Genomic DNA, 9,309 nt, shown 5'->3' with positions numbered 1-9,309 from the left:
GCAAAAGATTATGGGGGTGGGGGGTTCCTAGATTTTTCCTAGGTTTTCATAGATTCCAAGGCCACAAAGAGCCTCTGTGATCATCTAGTCTGATCTCTGGTATAACACAGGTTACAGAACTTCTCCAAAATAATTCCTAGAGCAGATCTTTTCAAAAAGCATCCAATCTTGATTTAAAAGTTACCAGTGATGGAGAATCCACCATGACCTTGGTAAAGTGTTCCAATGGTTGGTTAATCTAACTTTTTGAAATGTATGCCTTATTTCCAGTTTGAATTTGTCCAGCTATTGGATCATGTTATACCTTTCTATGCTAGACTGAAGAATCCCTTATCAAATATTATTCCCCATATAGACAGGCTGTAATCAAATAACCCCTTAATCTTCTCTTTGTTAAGCTAAATAAATCGAGCAGCTTGAGTCTGTCACTATAAGGCATGTTCTCTAATTCTGATTCAAATACCTAAATTCCAGGTTATAGGGGGCAAAGTTGAGATGTGAGTCAAGGAAGGAGGTGAAGGTGGTAGAGTTTTGGATGAGTGGAGCTCTTAACAATTAGTAAAGTATCAAAGATATTGAGAAAGTTATGATAATGTTAAATGCAGCCTTGATCTGAAAAAGGATGTAGGAGGTGGGGTAGGTAGATAGAAGACCATGAATGGCTTTGAGAAGACTAGATTTCTTGTTGTGAAAAGAGCAAAAGCCAGGCTTGATGCAGTGAAGGAGTTTGTTTTTGAAAGTGTGTTCTATATTGCCTATTAACATTGATGCTGGAAAAATGGGTAATAGAATGTCGGGAGAGTCTGGCTGCTATAAACATAGGTCAATTTAAAAATGAACATGAAAAAGAAGTTAAGTCTGTAAGTTAAATTGGGCACAGTAACGAAGTAGTGTATCTTGAGCTTTAACATAGTACATAGTTGCAGATGATATACAGTGTTTCAACAAATAAGGTATTAATATAAACAATGTGGATTGATATATGTGTGACCCATTTTGTTTGGACATTTCGTATAGAATAACAAAACGGTAAAGAGAAGGTTTATGTAAATCCCAGTATGATTTAAATGTGTTCCCATGTAATATCCTAAAATTTTGCACTTATGCCATTTGTTGTAGTCCCTAATTGTGCCCTCTGTAAAGTACAATGCTTACTCTAACAGGTGACTGTAAAATTGACATGATCAATATTTGTTTAGTTTCAGTAACTTCCAGATCAAATTTGCTTAGTTTTCAAATAAAAAGCTGTTTCCAAATTGCAAGGTCTGCACTCTAACTGGCATCCTAGTCAAGCTGGGTTCTTCTCAAACATAACCACCAGTAACTGATACGCTACTATAAGCCTGGTTTTGCCCTCAAGATACAGTTGTGCAACCTTATTGACGTCACTGGGGATGTACACATGAAACAGCAGTGTTTGTTCCTACATTTGGAACTATATTTATTCTCCTGCATTAGTATTAAAGTCCAATGCTAGTCTATATCTGAGTAAGCTTTGCAGAGTCAACAGGAATAAATGACAAGTTGACCATTTAAGTAGATATGACTGAATAAGAACAGGAATTACCTGTTTAATAAGAGTGCCATTTGTAGTTACTCTTCAGAGCACAAGTGCACTTTGAAGTTTCAGCCCAGCTTCTTCAACACACACTTGTTTTTACAGGTTAATAATTTTCCATAGCTTTCACCTTTGGACATGTTTTGCATTCTTGGTCACTAGCCAAAGGCATTTTTAATGTAAAGTTTGAGCAAAGTCTTTATAGTCAATTTTGAGTTTGGGCAAGTGGGGGGAAAATCCTTTTCATGTTGTAAAAATTTTAACCAGTTATTTTAAGAGGGCTACAGCAGAAACAGCTGAGGTTAGTGCATGGGTGAGCCAACTTTTTGGCCCAAGAGCCAAATTTGGGTATGGAAATTATATGGCAGGCCATGAATGTTCATGAAATTGGGGGCTGTGGTGTGGGAGGCGGTGAGTGCTCCAGCTGGGGGTGCGGGCTCTAGGGTGGGGCCAGAAATGAGTTCAGGGTGAAGGAGGGGTCTCCGGACTGGGGTGCAGGCTCAGGCTGGGGTTGCGGGCTCTGGGATGGGGCTGAGGATGAGGGGTTGGGAGTGCAGGAGGGTGCTCCAGGCTGGGACTGAGGGGTTTGGGGGGTGGGAGGGGAATCAGGGCTGGGGGTTGGGGCACAGGAGGGTGTCAGGGGTGCAGGCTTCAGGTGGCGCTTACCTCAAGCAGCTCCCAGAAGCAGCAGCATATCTCCACCCCAGCTCCTTTGCGGAGGTACGGCCAGGTGGCTCTCCATGCTTCCTCATCCACAGGCAATGCCCCGCAGCTCCCATTGGTCCCCAAGTGCTGCCCCCACAGTTCCTGGCCAATGGGAGCTGTGGGGGCAGCGCTTGGGGCAAGAGCAGTGTCAGAGCCCTCTGGCTGACCGTACCCGTAGGAGCCAGAGGGGGGACATGCTGCTGCTTCTGGGAGCCACATGCTTCCTGGCTAGAACTTGAGGGCTGGAATAAAATGTCTGAAGGGCTGGATGTGGCCTTCGGGCCATAGTTTGCCCACCCCGGGTTAGTGAGTAGATATTGCCATAGTCCTGCTAAGGAATACTGCCCTTGCTTAATTTTTTTTTAAATCAGCCTTTCAAATATCTATCTAAAACACTAGAAAAATCACTTCTGAACATCAGCATGCTGAATGGTCATCTAAGCACTTAAAGAAGCTCTTCCTACTTTGTGTCACCAATGCACGTAAGCTCCTGTGTGAGATAAGGCAAGGATGGAGTGTTGCTGGAGCGATATGCATGAGGAAGATGACTATCTTATTAACACACTGCATAATCTTCTCCCGAAAAAAGTGTCTTTATCAGAACAAGAAAATTATGGGTATGGAAAGACCAGAAATCACTTGATTTTTAATGGGGTCTTAATTTTTTTTGCTGAATTCAACAAAATATTCAGAATCAGTCTTCATTTTTTAAAGTTAGATGTAAGTACCCACACCCAGCTGGAAACATTTAAATGCAAACATTATTGAGCACTTATATATATGTGCTTATATATATGTATATGTGTGTGTATATATATATATATATATAAAATTACTGTGCAGAACCATCTCTTAATGCAACCTTAAGACTGCACAGTTAGTTTTAATTGTATGGAAGTGCAAAAATGAAGGTCTCAACAGCAGTCATCTCATTTGCACATAAGTAATGTTTTCTATTCCTGCCTTTCTAGTTGAATCTGTAGCTTTTGTTGTTGTTGTGAAATGTGTATGATGATGTGCTCAAAGTGGATGAGTTAATGCTGCTTTTATACACTGTGAAACCGATTCTAATTTACACTAATGCTGCTTTATGCTGCCCTGACAGTGAAAAGACTCTTAAAGTAGGTATAGATTTAAACAAAGTTTGGGCATGGTATATAGCAAACAACTTGTGCTAATCAAAGAAATGTTAGACTGAAAAGGATCTCAGTAGGTCATTTAGTCCAGTCCCCTGCACTGAGGCAGGATCTAGACCATTCCTGATATATTTGTTTAAACTGTTCTTAAAAACCTCCAATGACAGAGATTCCACAACCTCCATAGGTAAATTGTTACAGTGCTCAACAGCTTAGTTTTTCCTGATGTCTGACCTAAATCTCCCTTTCTGCAATTTAAGCCCGTTACTCCTTGTCCTGACCTTTGTGGATAAGGAGAACAATTTATCACCCTCCTCTTTATAACAACCTTTTATGTATCAAGACTGTTATCGTGTCCTCCCTTAGTCTTCTCTTCTCCAGACTAAACAATCTTTCCTTGTAGGTCATGTTTTTTAGACTTTTTTTGTTGCTCTCCTCTGGGCTTTCTTCAGTTTGTCCACCTCTTTCCCATAGTGTGGTGTCCAGAACTGGATGCAGTACTCCAATTGAAGCTTTATCAGTGTTGAGTAGAGTGGAAGAATTTCTTCTCCTGTCTTGCTTACAACACACCTGCTGACACATCCCAGAATGTTGTTTCCTCTTTTTGCAACAGAATTACACTGTTGACTCATTTAGTTTGAGATCCACCATACCTGCTAGATCCTTTTCTGCAGTACTCCTTCCTAGGCAGTCATTTCCCATTTTCTATATGTGCAATTGATTGTTCCTTCCTAAGTGGAGTACTTTGCATTTGTCCTCATTGAATTTCTGTTTACTTCAGACTGTTTCTCCAGTTTGGGCAGATCATTTTGAATTCTAATCCTGTTCCCCAAAGTGCTTGCAACCATCCCAGTTCAGTATTATTTACAAACTTTTAAAATGTCCTCTTTCTGCCATTATCCAAATCATTTATGAAGATATTGAATAGAACAGGACTCAGGAAAAAACTCTGTGGAATCCTGCTGGATATGCCCTTCCAGCTCAACTGTAAACCATTAATAATTACTTAGTATAGTTTTCCAACCGGTTGTGCACACACACCCACACACCCTTATAGTAGGTTTGTCTATGCTATATTTCCTTAGTTTGCTTATGAGAAAGTCATGTGAGACAATATCAAAAGCCTTACTAATGTATACATATATCACTTCTTCTGCTTCCCCACTTATCCATAAGGCTTGTTACCCTGTCAAAGAAGGATATTAGTGTGGTTTGATGTGATCCATGTTAACTGTTACTTATCACCTTATCTTCTAGGTGCTCACAAAGTGATGATTTGCTCCAGTATCTTTCTAGCTACTGAAGTTAAGCTTACAGGTCTACAGTTCCCTGGATTGTCCTTATTCCCCTTTTTATAGATAGCTACTATATTTGCCCTTTTCCAGTCCTCTGGGATCTCTCCTATTCTCCACGGTTTCTCAAAGATAATTTCTAATGGCTCAGAGATCTCCTTAACCAGTTCCTTAAGTGTTCTAGGATGTGTTTTGTCAGGCCCTGCGGACTTGAAGACATCTGACTTGTCTAAGTAAAACTTAATGGAAGGTTACAAAGTCTTCAGGGTAGGCAGTGCCTTTTATTATCACATTAATATTTTTAATATTTATTTATTTAAGATTTAGCATTTCTGTGCATTAGAATTTTCAATTTGATTTCTTCCTGTTGCTTTTAACCTGGAGTGGTTTAAGGCAGAGGAAGATTCCCTTGTCTAGACTCAGGACTATGCTTAGTGTTATAGTGGTACAAACACAATCTGTTTAGAAATCTATGTAGTTAAATCAATAGAGACCTTAGTGCGTATAAAGGTTCTTATCTCTCCATACCTTATTCATGTAAATATAAGTACCATTATATTGATATTACTGTGTTCATGTAAGGGGATTGTACTGATTTAATTATCTGTTTATAACCTGATATAACTATGTCTAAACTATATCTAGGAGTCAGAAGACTTAGGATTTATTTCTAATAGCTGTCAAAAGACTTCCTGTGTGAACTTTGGCAAGCTACTGAGTCCATTTCCTATTCTGTAAGAAGGCGATAGAACTTGTTGAAAATTTTCAGAGGAAACACTTTTCCATGGAAAAATGCTGATTTGATGACATTGAAATGTTTTGCAGGAGCATACTAATTTTGTTTATATTTTTGATGAAAAAGTATCGAGACATTTCTGAGTACTTCAATAAGGTCACTTAGATATTTCTGAAACTATTTTTTGAAATTTCCAGTTTGTGGAAGATAATTTATAATATAAAAATCTGAATGAAATGCTTTGACATTGTTGAAACAAAATGTTTTCAAATTTCATTTGATAGGAAATTTAACTTTTTGTTCTGATTTGGGATGAAGGGAAGGGAAATTTTAAAATGTCATTTCCTGTAGAACAGAAATCCTGAGTTTGGACTAGCTCTAGTGATAATACTTGTGAAGCACATTGAGACCTAGGTGAAATGCCTAGTATAATGCATAATATGCATAATATGTTTTTTCATATTATGTCAACTGTCTTCAGTTAAGGCTTGGAAGTTAACCCTTTTGCCGCACTCTTCCCTTTCAGGAAAAAAGGTAAGTTTAAAATAAAAAATATAGGCAGCACTGAGTTGAGAAATCAAATTCCAAATTCAGCTAACTGTGGTACTGGAATCAGAATATGTGGGTGTTTAAGACTGCATATTTTAATGTGTAAATGAGACTCCTCATCAAATCAAAGAATGTAGGCTAAGAAATGGTACTTTTGGATTATACTGATAAATGGAGAGAGAAGTGGTGAGCTTGTGTGTTAATGGGCAATAGGATTGGAAGATCCAAGTGTCTCTCAGCTGGCTCACAAATATGTGGAAGGGGAGGGTAGGTATTTTATCTACTGTAATAAAAGGTAATGTTGGACCAACTGGAGCCAAAAATGTCACTCCAGTATTGATCCTGATAACTAATCTCAGTGCCAGTTCTTTATCTTCATTATATTTTCAGTATGGCAGTTCAGGGTTTGTATGGAAAGTGTAGATCACTTATGGTCGTTTGGTGATTGGCTGTTGCGGGTAGGTAGATTGATGGCAGATAGGTAGAGGATAAAACATAAGGACAGTCATTAGTAAATCCTGTCCCCACAGTAGTAGCAGGAGCCCAACAGGAGGCTAATACTGAAGCAAAGAACCAAGATCTGGCTGCAATGCAAGGTTTTTTCCTCACCATTTGACATAAGAATTGGCATTGGGTCAGATCAATGGTCCGTCTAGCCCAGTATCCTATCTTCCCATAGTGACCAATGCCAAGTGCTTCAAAGGAAATCAACAGAACAGGACAATTATCAAATGATCCATCCCATGCTGTCCAGTACTAGCATCATTTACTTTGTTCCCCTGTGTTGCAGCCTAATCAGAGCAGAAACAGTAGACGTTGGACAAAGCTGGCAAATCCCTGTGCACATCCCAATTACCCAATGCAGGAAGACTTTGATTCTCCTGATCCCACAGGAAGAGGAAACTAGTTGGCAGCCTCCTCAATCTCCCAGTCATTGACTTATCTCCTCATATGGTAGCTATTGGCAAAGACAGCTACTGCTATCCAAAAAGGGATAGAAAGGGGCTTAGGTCCACAGGGAAGAGAGGGCACAGGGAAACAGGTAACTTGACAGGGAGGGAGTGTGGCTTATAACAGACACCTTGAGTAAGACGAATGGTTTATGGACAGGTGTAAACAAATCTACCTTACATAGAGAGGGATGTTAATCTGCTGATATGAACACAGGACTGGGAATCAGGAGTTCAAGTTCTTATTCGGCCTCTGATAGACTCCCTCTGTGGCCTAGGGCCATCCCTTAACTTCTCTGCCAGTTTTGCCTTCATGCTTCAACAATGCCTACTTCACAAGGCTTTGAAGAGTAGTTAATGTATGTGCTTTGAACATGGGAGGAGCTATACAGATTATATTATGTTCTTACACAAAGTTTGGCTGTGCAATCTTAATTACTAATTTCCAAGTTACCAATTGCTTGTTTTTTGTAATAACTTTATTCGGTACAGTTTGTAGTGGAAATTCTCAGCTCTACGTCAATGCAACTTCTGAGAATTTCTTAGGTTTTTTTTAGAAAGTAATTAAAAACATTTCTGGAAACTGCATAGACTGACTTCTTAAAGTATTTTGCTAGAATTGTGAAAGGTTGTGTAAATCAGTGTTTTTCAAAGTTCAGGTCGCGACCTAGTACTGGGTGGCAGCATGTAAGGCAGTGGGTCACCTTGCTCAGAGTATGTATGCCCAGAGACCGTAGCGGCTTTGGTCAGCACCGCTGACTGGGATGTTAAAAGTCCCATTGGCGGTGCTGCGCAGCTAAGGCAGGCTAATGCCTATCTGCTCCAACACTGCCTTGCACCCTGGAAGCGGCCAGGAGTGGGTCCAGCTTCTAGGCAGGGGAGCCCTCTGGCTCCATGCGCTGCCCCCGCCCCAAGCACCAGCTCCGCACTCCCATTGGCCTGGAACTGGCCAATGGGAGCTGGGAGTGGGGTGGTGCCTGCAGGTGAGAGCTGCGTGGAGCCACTTGCATGCCTCTGTTTAGGAGCTGGACCTGCTGCTGGCTGCTTCTGGGGTGCAGCATGGTCCACGGTGCCAGGATAGGCGGGAAGTCTGCCTCGGCACCCAGGCTGTGCTGCTGACCAGGAGCTGTCAGAGGTAAGTCTGCATCCCAATCTTCTGCCCCACCCCCTGAGCGTCCCCCCCAACCTGGAACCCCCCTCATGCACCCCAGACCCCTCATCACCTGCCCCAGCCCAGAGCCCTGACACCCAGCTCCAACCCTGAGCTGCCCCCCAAACCTGAAGCCCTTCCTGCACCCCAAAGCCCTCATCCCCAGCCCAGAGCCCTGACCCCCTCCTGCACCCCAACCCAGAGCCCCTCCTGCATCCCAAACCCCTCATCCCTGTCCCCACCCCAGAGCCAGCACCCCAACACAGAGCCCCCTCCCACACCGTGAACCCCGGCCCTGAGCCCCTCCCAAACCCCTCATCCCAGCTCCACTGGGTCATGGGCATCAACAATTTTCTTCAACTGGATCCCCAGAAACAAAGTTTGAAAGCAACTGTTGTAATCACTAAAATGTAAGAGAGGACAGTCACTGAAACACACATGGTCTGTGACAGAGTTTGTAACTTCTTTTTAACATGAGCATTTCAGCCAGTGCCAGAACACTTTACAAACTCTATTAGCACAGTGTCAAAATGTAAAAACCTTATAAAACCTTCCATTATCTGATGGGTGGTCAATGCTCAAAATACTTATTCTCAAATTTTGTGCCCGACGTCATGAGAACTAGATCTCATACATGACTAATGAATAAAACTCATTTTAAATTTTACCTCTTTGTTTTACAAAACAGTTAAGTACACTTTACTTGTTGAAGGGTCCCATAACTCAATACCTCATCTAGATAACCCCCAAATTACTTACAAAATTCTCTTGGTAGAGCCCACACATGTGAAGTTTAAGATGGAAAGGATTTTTTTTTAGTAAATAAAGTAGCAGGAGATTGCAAAATTTAGCTGGAAAGGCTATATTATTATATATTATATTATAAATTAGCTATAGAATTATAACCATATGTCTATAATTTAACCTGTACTATGCAACATAGTTCATGTGCAATATTAACAAGTTATAACCATAACATCAATTTCTGGAATTTCTTTACTCAAACCTCTTTTTTTTTTTTTTTCCCCAACCATCATCTTGTATATAATTCTTGTTTGTGTCAAGGGCTGGTCATCAGAATATAAACATACAGTACAATCTACAAACACTCTCCAAAGCATCTGAAGAGCAACATGCACTAATAAGCTAGGTTAAATAGTGTAGAGTTGCAATTCATCCTTTAGCAGGAAGGACGTTCTAACTTAAACTATAGAAGATTGAGTGCTCTTCCCA

This window comes from Lepidochelys kempii, chromosome 1 (genome assembly GCF_965140285.1).
Source record: "Lepidochelys kempii isolate rLepKem1 chromosome 1, rLepKem1.hap1, whole genome shotgun sequence".
Taxonomy (NCBI): domain Eukaryota; kingdom Metazoa; phylum Chordata; order Testudines; family Cheloniidae; genus Lepidochelys; species Lepidochelys kempii.
The sequence above is the reverse complement of the archived record's forward strand: the minus strand, read 5'-3'. Positions refer to the sequence as shown.